The sequence below is a fragment of the Mauremys mutica genome, chromosome 10 (assembly GCF_020497125.1).
Source record: "Mauremys mutica isolate MM-2020 ecotype Southern chromosome 10, ASM2049712v1, whole genome shotgun sequence".
Classification (NCBI taxonomy): domain Eukaryota; kingdom Metazoa; phylum Chordata; order Testudines; family Geoemydidae; genus Mauremys; species Mauremys mutica.
In genome coordinates this window covers 56,742,291-56,762,148 of record NC_059081.1, presented here as the reverse complement: position 1 = coordinate 56,762,148, position 19,858 = coordinate 56,742,291, and the positions used below count along the sequence as shown (strand labels likewise).

The 19,858-nt window shown below is 44.4% G+C and overlaps 2 long non-coding RNA genes across 2 annotated transcripts in view; both read left to right on the top strand.

Annotated features, from left to right (window-relative positions):
* The window catches only part of LOC123378776, a 60,114-nt gene that overhangs the window by 13,588 nt on the left and 26,668 nt on the right, over positions 1-19,858 (top strand). The window lies entirely within an intron of this gene.
* On the top strand, positions 1,770-12,577 carry LOC123378777. Its single transcript, XR_006582729.1, has 3 exons — positions 1,770-1,807; positions 5,241-5,283; positions 12,449-12,577. It is a non-coding gene; the product is annotated as an uncharacterized LOC123378777 (long non-coding RNA).

Here is a 19,858-nt window from a genome sequence, read left to right as displayed (position 1 = left end):
GTGGCTAGCTCAGTGGTTTGAGCATTGGCCTGCTAAACCCAGGGTTGTGAGCTCAATTCTTGAGGGGGCCATGTAGGGATCTGGGGCAAAAATCTGTCTGGGGATTGGTCCTGCTTCGAGCAGGGGGTTGGACTAGATGACCTCCTGGGGTCCCTTCCAACCCTGATATTCTATGATTCTAAAGAGACCCTCAAAGCTGTAATGATTGGCCTCCATGCAGTTAGCTGACAGGAGCCCTGTATTTAATTCCTTTATAAAGAAAAATAAATATAGATCCACTCAGCTCTAATAACATGTTCTGACATCTTGTGGCAAGTCACTTAAGGAACACTGGCTAGGTTTAAAATTTTAATGTATATTCTTACTTTATTACTAACACTGTGGGAAGAGAGAGAGAGACCCAGTCAGGACTCCTGGGTTCTATCCCAGCTCTGGGTTACAGTGGGGAGCAGATACATCTGGGTTCTATATAAGGACATCAGAACGGCCATACTGGGTCAGACCAAAGGACCATCTAGCCCAGTATCCTGTCTTCCAATAGTGGCCAATGCCAGGTGCCCCAGGGGGAATGAACAGAACAGGGAATCACCAAGTTGCCCTGTTGCCCGCTCCCAGCTTCTGGCAAACGGAGGCGAAGGACATGCAGAACGTAATGTTGGATCTCTGGCTAATAGCCATTGCAGGACCTATCCTCCATTAATGTATTTAGTTCTTATTGGAACCCTGTTATAGTTTTGGCCTTCACAACATCCCCTCACAAAGAGTTCCACATGTTGACTGAGGAAATTTATGTTTTTGTTTTTAAGTCTGCTACCTATTAATTTTCATTTGGTAACCCCTAGTACTTATGTTATGTGAAGGAGTAAATAACACTTCCTTATTCAATTTTTCCACACCATTCATGGATTTCTTAGACCTCTATCATATCCCCTCTTAGTCATCTCTTTTCCAAGCTGAAAAGTCTATTTGTCTCCTCATACTGAAGGTGTTCTGTACCCCTAATAATTTCTGTTGCCCTTCTCTCTACCTTTTCCAAATCCAATATATCATTTTTGAGATGGGGTGACTGAATCTGCATGCACTATTCAATATGTTGGCATACCATGGATTTATAAAGAGGCAATATGAGATTTCTCTTATGTATCCCTTTCCTAATGATTCTCAATATTCTGTTAGCTTTTTTAATTGCCACTGCACATTGAGCAGATGTTTTCAGAGAACTATCCACAAATGACTCCAAGATCTCTTTATTGATGGGTTCAGCAAATTTAGACCCCATCATTTTGTATGTACAGTTGGGATTATATTTTGCCAAGTGCATTACTTTGCATTTATCAACATTGAATTTCTTATGACATTTTGTTGCCCGGTCACCCAAGTTTTGAGAGATCCCTTTATAACGCCTCACAGTCTCTTTGGACTTAACTATCTTGAGTAATTTAGTATCATCTGCAATTTTTGCCACCTCACTGCATACCCCTTTTTCCAGATCACTTATGAATATGTTGAATAGGACTGGTCCCAGTACAGAGCCCCACCCCCCAGGGACACCACTACTTACCACTCTCCATTCTCACCTTTTATTCCTACCCTTTGTTTCCTGTCTTTTAACTGAAGTGCCTGGCAGTGCTTTCAGGATCATCTAAGGAGCCTTAATTTACTTTAATGACAAGCCTTTTGTTATCCTAATCACCTGCCTCTGTTTATAAACAAACTCCTAGACCCAAAGGCTGTGCTGCTCCCAGCTTCCGAACTCATCACATATCACACTTAAGCTGTTGCGGTTAAGAGCTCCATCTGGGCTTGGGTGAGTAGACCTCCCCTACGGAACTTGGAGGAGGGAGGGGTGCTAGCGCCCTCGCCTGCCCCCCTCCCCCTCAAATGGTGCCCCTGGGCCACAGGGAGTTAGGTACCCAACTCTCATTGAATGGCTTAACTTCCTTAGATCCCTGTGTGGATCCTAGCCTAAAATACCCAAAGTTGCAGAGAACCAAGGAGGTTATGTCTACACTATGGGATTATTCCGATTTTACATAAACCGTTTTTTAAAACAGATTGTATAAAGTCGAGTGCACGCGTCCACACTAAGCACATTAATTTGGCGGTGTGCGTCCATGTACCGAGGCTAGCGTCGATTTCCAGAGCGTTGCATTGTGGGTAGCTATCCCATAGTTCCCGCAGTCTCCCCCGCCCATTGGAATTCTGGGTTGAGATAACAATGCATGATGGTGCAAAAACAGTGTCGCGGGTGATTCTGGGTAAATTCACTCAATCCTTCCTCCGTGAAAGGAATGGCAGACAATCATTTCGTGCCCTTTTTCTCTGGATTGCCCTGGCAGACGCCATAGCATGGTAACCATGGAGCCCGTTTAGCCTTTTTTCATTGTCACTGTATGTGTACTGGATGCTGCTGACAGACGCGGTATTGCAGCGCTACACAGCAGCATTCATTTGCCTTTGCAAGGTAGCAGAGACAGTTACCAGCCCTATTGCACCGTCTGCTGCTTTGGAAATTGGCGATGATGGTTACCAGTCATATTGTACCGTCTGCTGCTGTCATTGGTGCTCCTGGCTGGCCTCGCTGAGGTCGGCCAGGGGCGCATGGACAAAAATGGGAATGACTTCCCAGGTCATTCCCTTCTTTATGTTTTGTCTAAAAATAGTCAGTCCTGCCTAGAATATGGGGCAAGTCTACTAGAGAACCAGAGAGCACAGCCACTCCGAGTCAGAGCTCCAGATATCCTGCAGAAATGCTGAGCTGCATGCCATTCTAGGGGGTGCCCCTGCAACAACCCCACCTGTTGCTTCCCTCCTCCCACACCCCTCCTGGGCTACCGTGGCAGTGTCCCCCCATTTGTGTGATGAAGTAATAAAGAATGCAGGAATAAGAAACACTGACTTTTTAGTGAGATAAAATGATGGGGAGGCAGCCTCCAGCTGCTATGATAGTCCAGGCAGGACATCTCTATTACTCATTAAAGGGTGAGGAGGGGAGAGGAGCTCAGCCTCCAGCTGCTATGATGAGGACGGTTACCAGCCCTATTGCACCATCTGCCAGGACTGAATCTCCAGGACACAAAGCTTAAAGAAGGGAATGACCGGGAGTCATTCCCATTTTTGCTCAGGCGCCCCAGCTGACCTCATTGAGGCCAGCCAGGAGCACTCACAGGATGATGACGAGGACGGCTATCAGTCATTTTGTACCGTACCGTCTGCCACCGGGGAGGGGAGAGGATGCTGCTGTTTAGCGCTGCAGCACCCCGTCTACCAGCAACATCCAGTAGACACATGGTGACATTGAAAAGACGCAAGAAATGATTTTTTTCCCTTTTCTTTGAGGGGGGGAAGGGGGGAGTAAATTGACGACACATTCCCTGAACCACTGGCAACAATGTTTTTGACCCTTCAGGCATTGGGCGCTCAACCAAGAATGCAAATGCTTTTCGGAGACTGCAGGAACTGTGGGATAGCTCGAGTCCTCAGTCTCCCCTCCTTCCCTCCATGAGCATCCATTTGATTCTTTGGCTTTTCGTTACGCTTCTCACGCAGCACTGTGCTGAGTCCCTGCTGTGGCCTCTGTCTATCATAGCCTGGAGATTTTTCTCAAATGCTTTGTCATTTCGTCTTCTGGAACGGAGCTCTGATACAACAGATTTGTCTCCCCATACAGCAATCAGATCCAGTATCTCCCGTACGGTCCATGCTGGAGCTGTTTTTGGATTTGAGACTGCATGGCCATCCGTGCTGATCACAGCTCCACGCTGGGCAAACAGGAAATGAAATTCAAAAGTTCGCGGGGCTTTTCCTGTCTACCTGGCCAGTGCATCCGAGTTCAGACGGCTTTCCAGAGCAGTCACAATGGTGCACTGTGGGATACTGCCCGGAGGCCAATACCGTCAAATTGCGGCCACACTAACCCTGATCCGACATGGCAATACCGATTTCAGTGCTACTCCCCTCGTCGGGGAGGAGTACAGAAACCAGTTTAAAGAGCCCTTTATATCGATTTAAAGGGCCTCATTGTGTGGACAGGTGCAGGGTTAAATCGGTATAACGCTGCTAAATTCGGTATAAACGCGTAGTGTAGACCAGGCCCAAGTCAGGTTGGGCCTGAGCCTGCTTCCACTGAAGTAAAAGGCAAAATTTGTATTGACTTCTGGGGGATGTGATTTGTGTCTTTGTACAGGTTATGTATATTATAGGTGCACAAATCAGGTTTATATTTAGCAACTTCAATATCAGTGAAATAAAGTGATCAGATTTTTTTTTGTTAAAGGCAGCATTTAAACACAGTGGCATCTGAACAGTTTCCCTATACTTAAAACAGACGACAGCTCTGCCATCTCATCCACCACTCTGTGGTGAGTTTGCAAAGTTTCTTTTTTAATGGCAATAACTGAAAATCTCCCATAACTTCTTCTAAATTACACTGAAAAATGCAGCCCTCAGAGATTTAGAAAACACAAGTGAATCAGTGTCCTCAAAGTTAATGAATAAAAGAGCATTCCTGTCATCAACTTTTTATTAACTGAGCCTAGAACTACTTCTCTAGGGACTCTTTTGACTTTTTTTCTTTTTTTTTTTCAAAATTTAAGTTGAACATTAGGTTAATGGTTACAATATTTCACTCCTTCCCTTGATTCTGGGTTTTCAGACCATATGGTCCCATCTTTAAATAATTTTTCAACTGTTATATTAAACAGTAAAATAAAATTCAGAACAGATTTCCTTGGTTTTGAAATAGTCTTTTCTGTGAGCTTTTTTTGGGGGTGGGTAAATACAAGTCATAACCCGTCTGCTTCAGGTGCCATTACTAAGGCAGCTCTTATGTTAATGATTACTTACGGTACATGTTTCTCATGGAATTTAATGTTTAGTATGACACTTATCTTTTTATTTCACTAACTGAAATGTATTAATCTTTAAGGTTTTAATCTCCGATATCCATGATACAATGACATGCTGCAAATGACATGGGGGGCGGGAGGGAAAGCCTATTTATAAACATTCAATACAGTGTTCTTCATTAGACTTCATCTTATAGTCAAGAATGCTGCCTCTGGTTAATGCTATTTTGCTGTTACTGCTGTTGTGATGCTTAATTTTTAATGAAATTAAAATGTAGTTTCTTACTTTATTCCTGGAATATTTCAGATTCAATTCCATATGGAACTACACCGGGGCAGCATTAGGTTTGCATTAGTGCTATTGTATTCATCTCTTTCTTACTTTTTTTGCAGTCACTGAGGATTTAAAACGTGATCCTGTGACAGTTTAAATAAGGTGGGCATATAAATTGTATAGGTTTTGCAAAGCTGAAAGGTATTAAATATTTACTGGGTTTTTTAGTCAAAAGATGCTAGTATAGTATAAAATGAACAGCTTAACAGAAAACATGTATAATAAGAATGAACTGCTATTGATGAGTAAGAAAAACTGGACTCACCATTGATCTAGTCTTGGCGGTGGGATTTGTGCCAGTTAATCAGTCTAAGTATGTGATTCAAAATCTCCAATCATGCATTAAAACCTGGAGGCTGGCATGAGATAATAGTTCAGGATACCGAGCATCAATATTTTTTTATTATTTTATAAATCATAATTGAGTCGTACTCACTTAAATAAAATCTGGATTTTTTTAATGTAGTCACATGCTGCTTTTGCACTTAACTTTCATGTAAATACGATGCACCTATTTATAGTCGAGGGAGAGTAGGACTTAAATATACACATGGGAAGCAGCCACTGGGGCAGAAACAGGAGGTTACAGTAGAACCTCAGAGTTACAAACACCTCGGAAATGGAGGTTGTTCTTAACTCTGAACAAAACATTATGATCGTTTCTTTCAAAAGTTTACGAGTGAAAATTGACTTAATACAGCTTGAATCTTCCCTATGCAGAAGAAAAATGCGGCTGTTAACCATCTTAATTTAAATGAAACAAGCACAGAAACAAATTGACCTTGTCAAATCTTTTTTAAAACGTTCCCTTTATTTTTGTTGTAGTTTATATTTAACAAAAAACTGTATTTGCCTTTTGTTTTTTGTCTCTGCTGCCTGATTTCGTACTTCCGGTTCCAAATTAACTGACCAGTGTGGTTGACTGGTCAGTTTGTAACACTGGTGTTTGTAACCCTGAGGTTCTTCAGTATATGTGAAATTGAGGACTGTGGGATCTAGGCTGACACAGCTTACAGGGTCCTTGTTTTGTTTTAAAACAACACAGGCTGCCATTGCCTCAGTGACTCGGAAAACTGAGAAATGAGCCACCTGGATTATTTTATTCTTGTTGATTAAACTGTACACTAATGAAGCATTTAAACAAAAGCGTTAACTGAAGTCAGTATTTACACCCATGTAATCAACTAAACCTTCCTTCAAGCCACAGTCCATCATCAGAAAAAGACAGGCTTTATGTTTACTAACCCAGCATGCGTGGGATGGTCACTTGGGGGAATTCCCCCAAAGTGTGCAGTAATCCTGTCCTCCTGTGAGACTTTCACAGCACATTTTTTTTTGAGCCATTCATTTATGTCATCACCTAGCTCCTGGAATGTATCGCACAACAATAAAACAGTACTAAGCCCTGCAGAGTAGAGTGACAGACAAGTCATTCCAATAAGGTTATTTAATGAGTACGAAAAACATTTGTCAATTCACAGTTGAAAGCTGAAACATTTTAATGCTTGTGCTTAGTGTAAATTGATGCCTTCAGAAGGTGTAACTTGGACTGTACCACCTTCACCATTTGACTAATTTTGGCAGGCAAAATCCATTTTTCCTTCACCTTTCCATTTTACAACAGAAACAATCTGTATTTGGAGGGAAATAAGGGCAGATCCTGAATGGGGTAAATTGTCATAGCTCCAGCCTGTGTTCCACCCCCAGATGGATGTCCAGCATGATAGAAGAAAACCAAAAATAACAATGCTTGCTGACTGTATTTCCATTACAGTATCTCTTATAGTATTGGGCTATACTGAGACATTAATTAAAAAAAAAAATTTATAAGCACAACTCATTGTTTTCAGTAGGGAGTTCTGCTTTAAAAAAAGTGATATTTACCCCCACAGAGACTAAAGGGCCCTGCTAGTCTTGGAAAAAAACATGACTGGGGCTGTTACACTGCTAACTCACTAGGCCTTCAATTAATGGTAAATGTGCTTGATAAGAGAGACCACTAACAATAAAATCATGTCTGTATTTTCCAAGAGAAGGGAACTAACATACTAAATGAACTTAGGCCTGGTCTACACTAGGACTTTAATTCGAATTTAGCAGCGTTAATTCGAACTAACCGCTCAACCGTCCACACCAGGAAGCCATTTAATTCGAACTAGAGGGCTCTTTAGTTCGAATTCGGTACTCCACCCCGACAGGTGGAGTAATGCTAAATTTGACATGGCTAGCTCGAATTAGGCTAGGTGTGGATGCAAATCGAACTTAGTAGCTCCGGGAGCTATCCCACAGTGCACCACTCTGTTGACGCTCTGGACAGCGGTCGGAGCTTGGATTCTCTGACCAGCCACACAGGAAATGACCCGGGAAAATTTGAATTCATTTTCCTGTCTGGGCACTTTGAATCTGACGTCCTGGCTGGACATCGGGGCGAGCTCCGCAGCACCTGCAACGATGCAGAGCTCTCCAGCAGAGGAGTCCGGCCAATCCAAGAATAGAAAGAGGTCCCCAGCATAGACAGACCGGGAAGTCCTGGATCTGATCGGTGTGTGAGGCAAGGAGTCTGTGCTGTCGGAGCTGCGCTCCAGCAAGCGGAATGCAAAGACCTTCGAGAAGATCTCCAAAGCAATGATAGAGAAAGGATACAGCCGGGATGCAATGCAGTGCCGCGTGAAAATCAAGGACCTGAGACAAGGCTACCAAAAAGTCAGAGCGGCAAACGGACGCTCCGGAGCCCTGCCGCAGACATGCCGCTTCTACGAGGCACTGCATGCCATTCTAGGTGGGTCTGCCACCACTGCCCCACCAGTGTCCGTGGACTCAGTGGATGGCATAGTGAACCTGGACAGTTCCTCCTCGATGTTCGCCGATGTGGAAGATGAGGAACGGTCTGTGGAGGACGGCGCAGGCGACAGCAAACACAATACCGCTTTCCCTGACAGCCAGGATCTCTTCATCACCCTCACAGAGATCCCCTACCAACCCTCCCCGGCCGTTAACCCGGACTCTGAATCAGGGGAAGGATCAGGTGGTAAGTGCTATAAACATGTAAACATTTATTTTTTATAAAACAGGTATAAAAAAATAGAAATACTATATATAAAATTTTCAATGAAAAACTATATGAAAAGTAGGTCCACACATATAGGGATTGAACAATAATCCTCCAGGGACAATTCAAGAAAGGTCTCATTTAGGTCCTCGAAAAGCCTCCGCAGGAGGTTCCTGGGGAGAGGTGCCTTGTTGGGTGCTCCATGGAAGCACACTCTTCCGCGCCAGGACATCCTTATGTAGATGGGAATCATCGCCTCCACAAGCATGGCCGCATATGGTCCTGGTCTCTGCAGGGCTTCCCTTAGCATCCGCTCTTTGTGACTCCGAGGGACCCGCATCTCGTTCATGAAATGCTGCATCTAATTAGGGCAATTAGTGTATTGTTACTGTTGTGAATGGTTGACTTTTACTTTGCATAACAATGACCCTCGCTTAACAGCCACGTGTTGTAGGCCACATAGGAAAAGCATACATTGATCTTTCCCGTGCACTGGCGGGAGTGGCTGGAAAAGGGTCAGAGTATATGATTTCCAGATTGCCTTTAGCGGGAGGGCACAGCTATCCATTAACTGATAAGCAGAATGTACTGTAAGGCTTACCAGGACTGTCTGCTAGACGGATTCAGCTGTCTCTCCCCACTTGTCCGCTCTCCTGTGCAATGCCGCAGCCAATGAGAGCGTATTCCGAAATCTCGAACTTGTCCTGAGATCTCGTGAGACTTGTTGCCCTGTATGGTCTTGTTCAGAGAAACTGACTAGACTGTACATCATCAGTAGGGTAAAACTGTTCACTGTTCGCAAACATGTATCTGTTCAAGGAAATCACTTACTTTTCCCATCACACAGCTTCGGCTCTTTCCCGGACTGCCCCGGCATCCCCCTCGCAGAGGCTGGCGCAGATTAGGCGGCGAAAGAAAAAGACTAGGGACGAGATGTTCGCGGAACTGATGGCTTGCTCCAGAGCCGAGGCGGCAGAGCAGAGACAGTGGAGGGAGACCCTATGTCAACAGCATCGCACACACATCGAATGGGAGGACAGGTGGCGGCAGGAAGACCAGCAGGCGACTCAAACGCTGCTTGGGCTAATGAGGGAGCAAACGGACACGCTCCGGCGCCTTGTTGATGTGCTGCAGGACCGCAGGCAGGAGGAGAGAGCCCCCCTGCAGTGTATCTGCAACCGCCCTCCCCCGCCAAGAAGTCCTGCCCCCCCCTCACCCAAAAGTACAAGACGGCGGGGCGGTAGGGGCCGTGAGAACTGTCACTGCACCACTGCATAGCGCTAATGTACCACACACCTCTCACGCTATAAATTTGTAGAAGTGCTTCCCTTACAGGCTCACCCAGTCCCAAATCCAAGTTTCATCCCCCCACTGTGTATTAGATTATTAAAAGCTGTTTGCTGTTATTCACTGTTTCGGTCACGTCTTTCGTGTCAGAGGATTTTTTTGTGTATGGGGGGGCAGGGGATTTATAATTGCACGGGATAGCCTACATTACCAGGGTACAGACTTGGGGCCATGATCAACTGCAGGGCACACACACACTGCAGTCAGTAGGCACCAGGGTCACTCTGTGTGGTGTATGCTGCCCTGGGTCATTCTGTGCTGTGTATGCTTGTCCAGGGTCCTAGCGCCTGCCACCCCCTTAATGTTAAGGCACGCTGCCCTTACCATGCACTTCCACCATAGCAACGAGCCTCTCCGCTGCCCTGAGCCCCAACAAGAGCCCTCATCCACGGACAGATACTCACCCTTCCCCCACACCCCTCACCCCTTCCTACGCCCAAACCCGCAGCCCACTGCCGTCATCCAAACCCCTATCCAAAGAAGGCACCACTCGCCCCTTCCTGCAAACCCACCCCTTCATGCACAACCACTTGCAACCGTCCCCCACCCCAGAGACCTATGTAGGAGCAGGAGGATGTCATTCCTCTATGGAACAAGCGGTCTGTACATCAGTGCATACCGTGCCCAGCACAGTATGCGTCCATGTTTCAACACCTGAACAGAAATGCAAAGTAAAACAAAGATTTATTAATAATGAGTGTTACAATTAATTTGCTTTAAAATGTGCTTTGGAAGTGGGGGAAACTTGGAGAACGGGGTATGTAACCGCAGATCGAAATCGACACATACAGACACAGGCCCAGGGTCAGTTTCTCTTGAAAGCAAGTGGAGAGTCATAGGTTACCCTGCTCTCCGAGGAAACTTGCTTTCAAAGCCTCCCGGATACACAGCGCTTCCCGCTGGGATATTCTCTCGGCACGGGTGTCTGGCTGAGCGTAAACTGCAGCCAGGCGATTTGCCTCAACCTCCCATCCGGACAAAAAGGTCTCGCCCTTGCTCTCACAGACATTGTGGAGCACACAGCAAGCAGCAATAACTACGGGGATATTCTTTTCGCTGATGTCCGAGCGAGTCAGTAAGCTCCGCCATCTCCCCTTGAGACGTCCGAAAGCACACTCCACCACCATTCTGCACTTGCTCAGCCGGTAGTTGAAGAGTTCCTTCTCTCTGTCCAAGGCGCCTGTATAGGGCTTCATGAGCCAGGGCATTAGCGGGTAGGCTGGGTCCCCGAGGATCACTGTAGGCATCTGCACATCCCCAACTGTTATTTTGTGGTCCGGGAAGAAAGTACCTGCCTGGAGGCGTTTAAACAGACCAGAGTTCCTGAACACATGCGCGTCATGAACCTTGCCCGCCCACCCAACGAAGATGTTGGTAAAACGTCCCCTATGGTCTACCAGTGCTTGCAGCACCATTGAAAAGTAGCCCTTTCGGTTAATGTACTCGCTGGCCTGGTGGGCTGGTATCAGGATAGGGATGTGAGTCCCATCTATAGCCCCACCGAAGCCATCTATGATGTCCTGGACGTTTCCGAGAGTCACTACCTTTGAGAGAAGTTGCTCAACGATTGCGTGGGCTACTTCAATCACAGCAACCCCCACTGTAGATTTGCCCACGCCAAAGTGGTTCGCTACTGACCGGTAGCTGTCTGGCGTTGCAAGTTTCCAGAGGGCTATGGCCACTCGCTTCTGCACACTCAGGGCTGCTCGCATCCGGGTGTCCTGGCGCTTCAGGGCAGGGGACAGCAAGTCACAGAGTTCAAGGAAAGTTCCCTTACGCATCCTGAAGTTTCGCAGCCACTGTGATTCATCCCAGACCTGCAGCACTATGCGGTCCCACCAGTCCGTGCTTGTTTCCCGGGCCCAGAATCGCCGTTCCACACCATGAACTTGACCCATTGCCACCATGATCTCCACGGCGCGGCGTAACCTGCTTTGTGAGAGGTCTGCGCCACTCTGTGAATTCCTGTCCTCACCGCGCTGCCGGAGCCTCCTCGCACGATTTCTCAGCAGCTGACTGTGGAAGAGGTGGACGATAAGGTGCGAGGAGTTGACAACGGCCATAAGTGCAGCGATGATCGCAGCGGGCTCCATGCTCGCAGTGCTGTGGCGTACGCGCTGTAACCGACAAGAGAAGGGCGCGAACAGATTTCCCGCCGGAGCTTTCAGGGAGGGAGGGCGTGATTGACGGTTCAATGACAACAGTTACCCAAAAGCACCCTCGACACATTTTTCCCCCAGGAGGCATTGGGAGCTCTACCCAGCATTCCAATGGGCAGCGGGGAGTGCGGGAACTGTGGGATAGCTTCCCACAGTGCACCGCTTCCAAAGTCGACGCCAGCCCCGTTACTGTGGACTCAGAAATTCGAATTAGTGTATTTACTGTGGATACACAAATTCGACTTCATAAGGTCGAATCCACAAATTCGACTTAAGTAGATTCGAAATAGTCTTGTAGTGTAGACAAGGCCTTAGCATGTGACATAGCTGACTGCTTAAGTGGAAAATGTTTAAATGAGGATCTGCTAAAGGAATAGGCCTGCTCAGAAAATACCACTTTGGTTTTCACTGTGACTAGTTAAAGATCGTTTTGTTTTTTGGAAGTCAATGGTAGCTCTTTGCTCCATTTATTGGAGGGTGGCAATTCAGTAACTCTGCATCCTTTGTAGTCTGTGAAAGAAAGGGTTACACGTGTCTTTTCACATGAAAGACCTGGTTTAGTATGCACCTAAAACTCATCCATGAGCCCAGTGAAAACCCCTGCTCAATGGGAAGCTGTAGTCCATGTAAGAAGGATGGAGATTAGTAGGGAAAATGTTGTTATGCCATTATATAAATCAAGATTTGCCCTCACTTGGAATATTGTGTTCAGTACTTGTCAACCCATGTCAAAAAAGGTAACAGAAAGAGAGAGTCTTCAGGATCACCTGACAACATGATTGGAAGGCATGGACAGTTTTCCACAGAAGGAGAAGACTGGAACTTTTCATTTAGAGAGGAGACGAATAAGTATGAACTGGTGATCCCTTCTGGACTTAAACTCTGTCTCTAAGAAGGTAGATGATAGATGTGCACAAAATAACGAATGGTATAAGAGAGGTCCATTAGGAGCTCCTATTCCCCTTTCTTGTCATACAAGAGGAGGCAGCCAATTAAACTGACAGGCAGCACATGTAAAATTCATAAAAGGGAATATGTAATTAACTGGTGGAACTCCCTGCTACAAGATATTGAGTCCAAGAGCTTAGTGGGATTCAAATGAGGGCCAGACTTTTCAGTGAATAATGAGAACAGCCACAGAAACAGTAGGATAAACATGTGAAAGAAACCCACAAGCTTCAGGGCATAAGCCAACCACTAACTAGCAGACATTAGGAAGAATATTTCACTTGGCACAAGTTAGAATCCCAATAATAAAAAATCATGGGCTAGCCACTTTTTTTTTTAATCATTTGGTACTGGCCAAACTATACCAGATCAGACCAGTGGTACATGTAGTTTGGTATCCTATGTTATATCTTTCTCCCTCTTTCTATATAATACCCTTTAAGAACTATCATTTGATTCTAGTAAATGTCACCACAGTTGTTAGGCAACCAAAATACAACAGTATATTTGAAACTACACTTGTCGATTCATATTACATTGATTTCTTAACAGCATGCTTTTTCTTTACATTTTTATAAGTTGGTATGACACTATCATGTTACATTAAAAATAAATGGGTGGTCTTGATGATAAATTTCCTGTTATGGTAACATTATTAAATGTGTTAATTCAACACATTAAATGACCAATTCTCTTTAAATTTTAGTGTTCAGCATATTTGTTTTGATAGTACATGTGGGAACTGTGAGAACAGCCCTGCAAAACTACTTGATAAGTTACCACCGCAATTAAATTGTAGGGTTCTATAATGTTACATTTTCCCACTTGGCTTTTAATTCTGTTAACTGTCTCAGTCAACCCTATACCTCACGTATTTCAATATTAAACTTCATTTGCCTTTAGCTGGCTTGTTGCAGAGCAGGCTCAAACCCTGAATTTTAATGTGTGTTTGATGTCTTAACTCTTTAACTTGCCCATAATTTGGTTCCCCTGTGTCTCTCTCTGCCTAGGCCACTTACCTGTGTTACACAATGAGACAGATCCTCAGCTGATGTAAATTGTCAGAGCTCCATTGAACTCAATGATTTGACTGGAGCTATGACAGCTGGGTGTCAGCTGAGGATTGACCTGTGTGTTGTGAACAGTGACCCACTGCATGGCTCAGTTTGACAAAGAATGCAGCTTAGAAGAACATTCTTAAAAAAAAATAAAAATCTGACAGACACTTTTTCTCCCACTTGTTTTGCTATCAGACCCTACAACAGTTAACCTGAGCCAATACCCAGAATGCTGAACCCAAGCAACGCTTCCTTTATGGAAATTATTTATTTGTATTGTAGTAGGAGTGGCCAGAGGCTGCAAGTCAAATCAGAGCCCAACGAGGTACTTTATGTATTCATAATAAAAGGTAGGGCCTCCCCCTGAAGATATTGCAGGCTAAACAGACAAGACAAAGGGACAGAGAAGGGAAGTATCATTACCCTAATTAGACAGGTGTGGAAGAGATTGAGACCTGCCTAAGATCATCCAAAAAGTTTGTGGCACAGGAGCCAGGAATTTAGCCCAAATCTTTTGTGTCTCAGTCTAGTGCTGTAGTGACAATACAAAGAGATAAGCGTTCTTTAGAAACATTGTTAATACATGAATTCCAATAGTGACTTTCCTCTCAGGATTTGTTGACTTTATAAACAGGCTCCCAAAACTGCAGTGGGTAGGAAAGCAATAGGGCAGGTCTACACTGCCACTTAAATTGATCTAAATTACGTCGCTTAGGGGTGTGAAAAAGACACCCCGCCTGAGCGACATAAGTTACAGCAACCCAAGTGCTGTCTGCACTGGTGCTATGGCAGCGGGAGATGCTCTCCCATCAACACTGAGTGTCTTCACTGAGGTAGCGCTTCCAGTGTAGATCGGCCCTTAGTTTCCCAATCCATTGTACTGTACTATGTTACATTAGCATTTTATAGACAAGGGACCTGAGGCTTGAATGAGTTGCCCAGTGTCAGCAGTGCTATCAGATGCCCAGCATTCGTATACATTTGCCCATCTAGCACCATCCTGCCGTAGCTTTCCTTTGGAAAAGGGAAACCTTTTAGACGAGATTAGCAATCCCATTTTGTTTGATCTGGACACACAGGTGAATGAGGACAGACACATGGATGCATTTAAGCAGCAGATGGCAACTTTATTAATTTTACACTGGAGAGGGGCACGACCACCCCCCACTTCCCCATACCAGGCATTTAAGTGGGTCCAGTGCAGCATTTACAGCACTCCTATCATATAGCCCATAACTCAGGATAGACTCTCCACTACCTACTCCAGGATTCCACTCACTCTGCTGAATCCTCTCCCAAAGATGATAGAAAAGGACCTCGGTCTGCAAAGACTTCAGGTCTCCCCTTTTCCCATATGCCTTAGATCCAGCAGCAAAATCTTTTATTTCTGGGTGCTGGCCCTTGTGGCCTTTTATCCACACTGGATACCAACTGCCAGTTGCAATGAACTAAGCATTGATATAAATTTCTAAATTCTGTTCCTATTGAGCCCAGCTGCCTCAAGGATGCTGTGAGGAAGACAAGAAAACCTATTAGACCTCTGCCAATCTGGCCTGAATGGGAGAAATTCCTTCCTAACCCCCAGCATCCTACACAGTTCCTGTAGTGGATAACTTTGGGGAGGTGCAGGGGACGGATGGATGGAGAGCTCAAAAAAACCCCTGGACAAATGTTTAAATTAATGATGATGGGGAGCAAGGACCAATCAGCTCCCATCTCTCAGCTGGCCAATGAGCAGTGGCATGCTCAGAGGGAGGTGGGCCCTACCCCTGCATAGGCTCCCACTTTCATTCTAAAGCTGTCTAGACCCTTGCGGATCCAGTCATGTCTCCCTTCCATTAAACTGGTGTGTGGCATTTTTAACAAAAATGGGTTTTAGGCCTGGTCAAATGTTGGAGTTGTATGAAATATTTGGTGTGAAATTAGAAGCACTTAAAATGTCTTAGTTTTGAGCTACAGCTGCCTCTGCAAACGTGCGGTGTTGAAGTTAGAGCCTCTCTCACTGAAGTGGATTTCTTGCCGTGTACTTGGAATTGCATGGTTTTGTTTGTAACTGATCACATGGTATTTCCTTTGGTTTGCTTATTGGCTGTAAGTTCTGGCAGATCAGCCGTCCCCATGCTGGCTGTGAAGCAATGGCTGCAGTTTAGATACCTACTGTGCTTCATGGATTGCACCAGAAGTGACCATCCTTCCCAAATGCCAGCTCCGCGGCTGCAATTGTAGAAAAGCTATCCCCACAGAATCTCCCTGCGCCAATGAGACATGCCTGTTAGGGAGAGGGACTCCGCTCCTCCCCGTCTGCCCAGAAAGCAAAATTGGGACCACCTCACCATTGCTGGGAACCAGCTCAGCAGCTGTGTCTGTGCATGTGACCTCTCCAGCTACTCTCTGAACTCCCATTCCTAAGCAGGCTCACTGAAAAGCTGACCAAGGGTCACCCCCTAGATCCTGCCAAAATCCTGGACCCCTCCAAGTCAGTCTTCAGGCCAAGGTATAGAACAGAGCAACTGATCTGGGATTGTTCAACTCTCTCCTGGAAGAGGTCAGGATGCTCTTCAGCCTCTTGCCTGGAGGAAAGAGGGAGGTGCCCAGATACCCTGGTGATGGACTTCAAAAGAACCTAGATAGCTTCTTAGCTCTGTGCCCTTGCAGCTGCGTATATGATACATATTTGTATGTGTTTCTGTGTTAACATGGCCAATCTGTTTTCCCAGGCTTTTTCTGGAAGGGGGTGGGTGTTGAGTGGGATTCTGAAGCTGATGGCTGGGAGGAGCCAGCTGTTGGCACACAGCCAGATTGTAAATGTTTTTGTTTGATTGTTGTGCAAAATCTAAAACATGTGCTAAGAAACGGGTGATTAATGCACTTAAAATAAATGCATCAATTTATGGAAAATCTGATCACCATGATTTGATTAATGCTCAAGAGAAAAGACAATACAACAGTAGCTAGCCAATTGTATTGCTTTGGGTTAAGCAATACAATTGAGAGACCATGGACCGGATCCTCAACTTATGTAAACCATTGTGGTTCAAGTCAAGTAATATTTTGCACTGAGGATCTGGTCCCATGATCTTGTAACTGCTCAGTGTTCAGGCCAAATATTTGGGTTGTCTAATGTTTACAAAATTGTTTCTGTGCATAGATTGCGGCTCCAGGAAACGGATCTCAAATTTAATACTTTTACCCTGGTGGATTACACTGAAGCAGGAGCTGCTAGGAAGCATCCAAAACTATTTAAGAAAGAATACATGCTTTTATTTGGTGTCCAAATTCTGCAGGGCTTTCAGACAGTCATTTCTCATGAACAAACAGCTAACTCCCACTTTTCACCGCTACATAAAGAACATTAGTATTCACTGTCTTGGAGATTAAAATAAAATATATTTAATCACTGGGGTCCTGATCCAACTCCCATTAAAGTCAGAGAAAAGTTTCCCATTGACTTTAAAGGGAACTAAGTTGGGCATTGGCCAAAAACCCTTAGTCCGGGAAATGGAGAAAATAATGTAGGTTGTTTGGAGTTTCTCAACGAAGGTACGTAGGACGAATTATAGATTTGGACTCTTTGGGAATTGGTCATGTTAATCTGTACTGTACTCAAGTAATATTGAAAGAGCAAGATTTGGCCATGAGAGAGATTCTGCTTGAGTTGGTTCTTTAAGACTTTCATACAAAGGGATCAAGGTAGTAAGACTTCGACTGACTTTAATGGGCTTTGGATCAGGCCCTTAAGTATTGAGAGTTAAGAGAGAGTTAAGAATTCAGTCATGTGAGTTCCTGTATTGGGAGATCTAAGTTTTTCTTCAAAACCAATTTAGTTTAAGGAACTCTTAAACCCTTCCCTTTACTTCCCTTGACCTACCATAACTAATTTAGGTTGGGCTTTTTGATATTCATCTCCTATTTATAGCATAATCCTTCCATCTGGAAACTTAGCACCAAGCCACAATATCGCTTTCTTCTTCTCCCACACACAATAACCACAAATATTAGACACTTTTAAGGCCTTTTTCTTATGTTGCTCACCACACATTTCAGTAAATCATTATCAGTTTAGACTCCAAAGGAAAAACAGAAATCATTGCTGGAAGCTAAAATTCTTCTGAGATTTTTATTCAATATCGGAGCAATTAGATGGAACATACTATTAAGCAGCAGAAAGGACTTTTTTGCAGTCTAAACACGTAGTACAATAACATTAAATATCAGAATTAATAGAGTATCTGCTGGAAGAGAAGCTTTCTGTCTTTGATTCATTTTTTCCCCCTTTAAGAACATAAAAAGTCTATAATAGTTAGCCAAATATAGGATCTCATCCTGCAAACACTTCTGCACATGCTTAACTTTAGCCACATCAATTTAGGGCTGGTCTACACTAGAAATCTGCATTGATTTAGCTATGTCTCAAGTGAAAAATCCACACCCCTGAAAGACCTAGATATACTGACCTAACTCCCAATGTAGACAGCAATTCTTCTGTCAATCTAGCTACTACTACCTCTCAGGGTGGTGATTACCCTTTCAGTTGCCATAGGTAGTGTCCACACTGTGGCACTGTAGCATTTTAAGTGTGGACTACTCACATAATTAAAATAAATGCATGCGTTTGCAGGTTAGAGGCTATACTGTGTGGGTCCTTGATGCACTAGTTAATGAGTGCACTTTCCATATTGTGTGTTAATAGATTACTCGTGCTTACTCAGGGCTTATCCAAACAATTTCAAGGAGTTCAGTTACAGGTGTGGATTTAGCTTAACTGGTGCAAACCTTAATATGGACATAATATCAGTTGAAAATTGGTTTTTATCTGCTTAATTTGCCCTGTGAACTTACCAATGCAAGGCAGACTGATAACCTGGTTTTAAATCAATATATGAGTGGCCCACACATGATGTTGGACTGGTTTAACTAAATCAATATAAATCACCCACTGAATTAAATTGGTGCAATTTTGTCTATAAACTAGGTCTTGAAAGGTTTCCTCTGCTCAGTTAGTAAACTCTTGAAGAAACTATTTAATCAGGACGTTCTACAAGAGAATCATTATAAGTCTAGTGATATTTATTGATGATAATTGCAGCTTAATGTGGAATTAGTCTTGCTTAACTGGGGCAGCTGGAGGTGGTTTAATAGTGCTTAGTAGTCTTTGTATGTTTCATGCTGGTTTTGATAGTCTCTGAAACTATCTGCTTCTCACTGCTTTTTGTCTCATCTTAGCTGTGATTATATGCAGAAAGTGAGTGAAAGTTTGTGGCATGCTTCGCCACTCCCTATTCCTGGTTGCTAGCTTCCTGCTCCCACACCAGCTATGAATGCTAAGCTACTATGCTGGGCATCCCACCTGCAGCTGCTCCTGGCACTGGGCAGGCAATAGGTTCAGTCCATATCACAGTGCAAGCACTGCCTCATCTCAACAGCATGATTCTCTGCAGTAAATTGAGCGGCTCCCTGACACTCCTGTGACAATTGGAATGGAAAAGATGGGGGTTAATATGAGAAATGAAGGGTGGATAACAAACTGGTTAAAGAGGAGACTACAGCAGGTCATACTGAAAGGAGAACTGTCAGGCTGGAGGGATGTTACTAGTGGAGTTCCTCAGGGATCAGTTTTGGGACCAGTCTTACTTAACATTTTTATTACCGACCTTGGCACAAAAAGTGGGAGCATGCTAATAAAATTTGTGGTTGACACAAAGTTGGGTGGTATTGTCAATATGGAGGAGGACCGGAATATCATACAACATGATCTGGATGACCTTGTAAACTGGAGTAATAGAAATGGGATGAAATTTTATAGTGCAAGATGCAAGGTCATGCATTTAGAGATTAACCAGAAGAATTTTTACTATAAACTGAAAACTCATCAGTTGGAAGCAACAGAGGAGGAGAAAAACATGGGTGTATTGGTTGATCACAGGATGGCTATGAGCCGCCAATGTGATGCAGCTGAGAAAAAAGCTAATGCAGTCCTAGGATGTGCATCAGTTGAGGTATTTCCAGTAGAGACAGGGAAGTGTTAGTACTTTTATACAAGGCACTGGTAAGACCTCATCTGAATACTGTGGGCAATTTTGGTTCCCCACGATTAAGAAAGATGAATTCAAACTGGA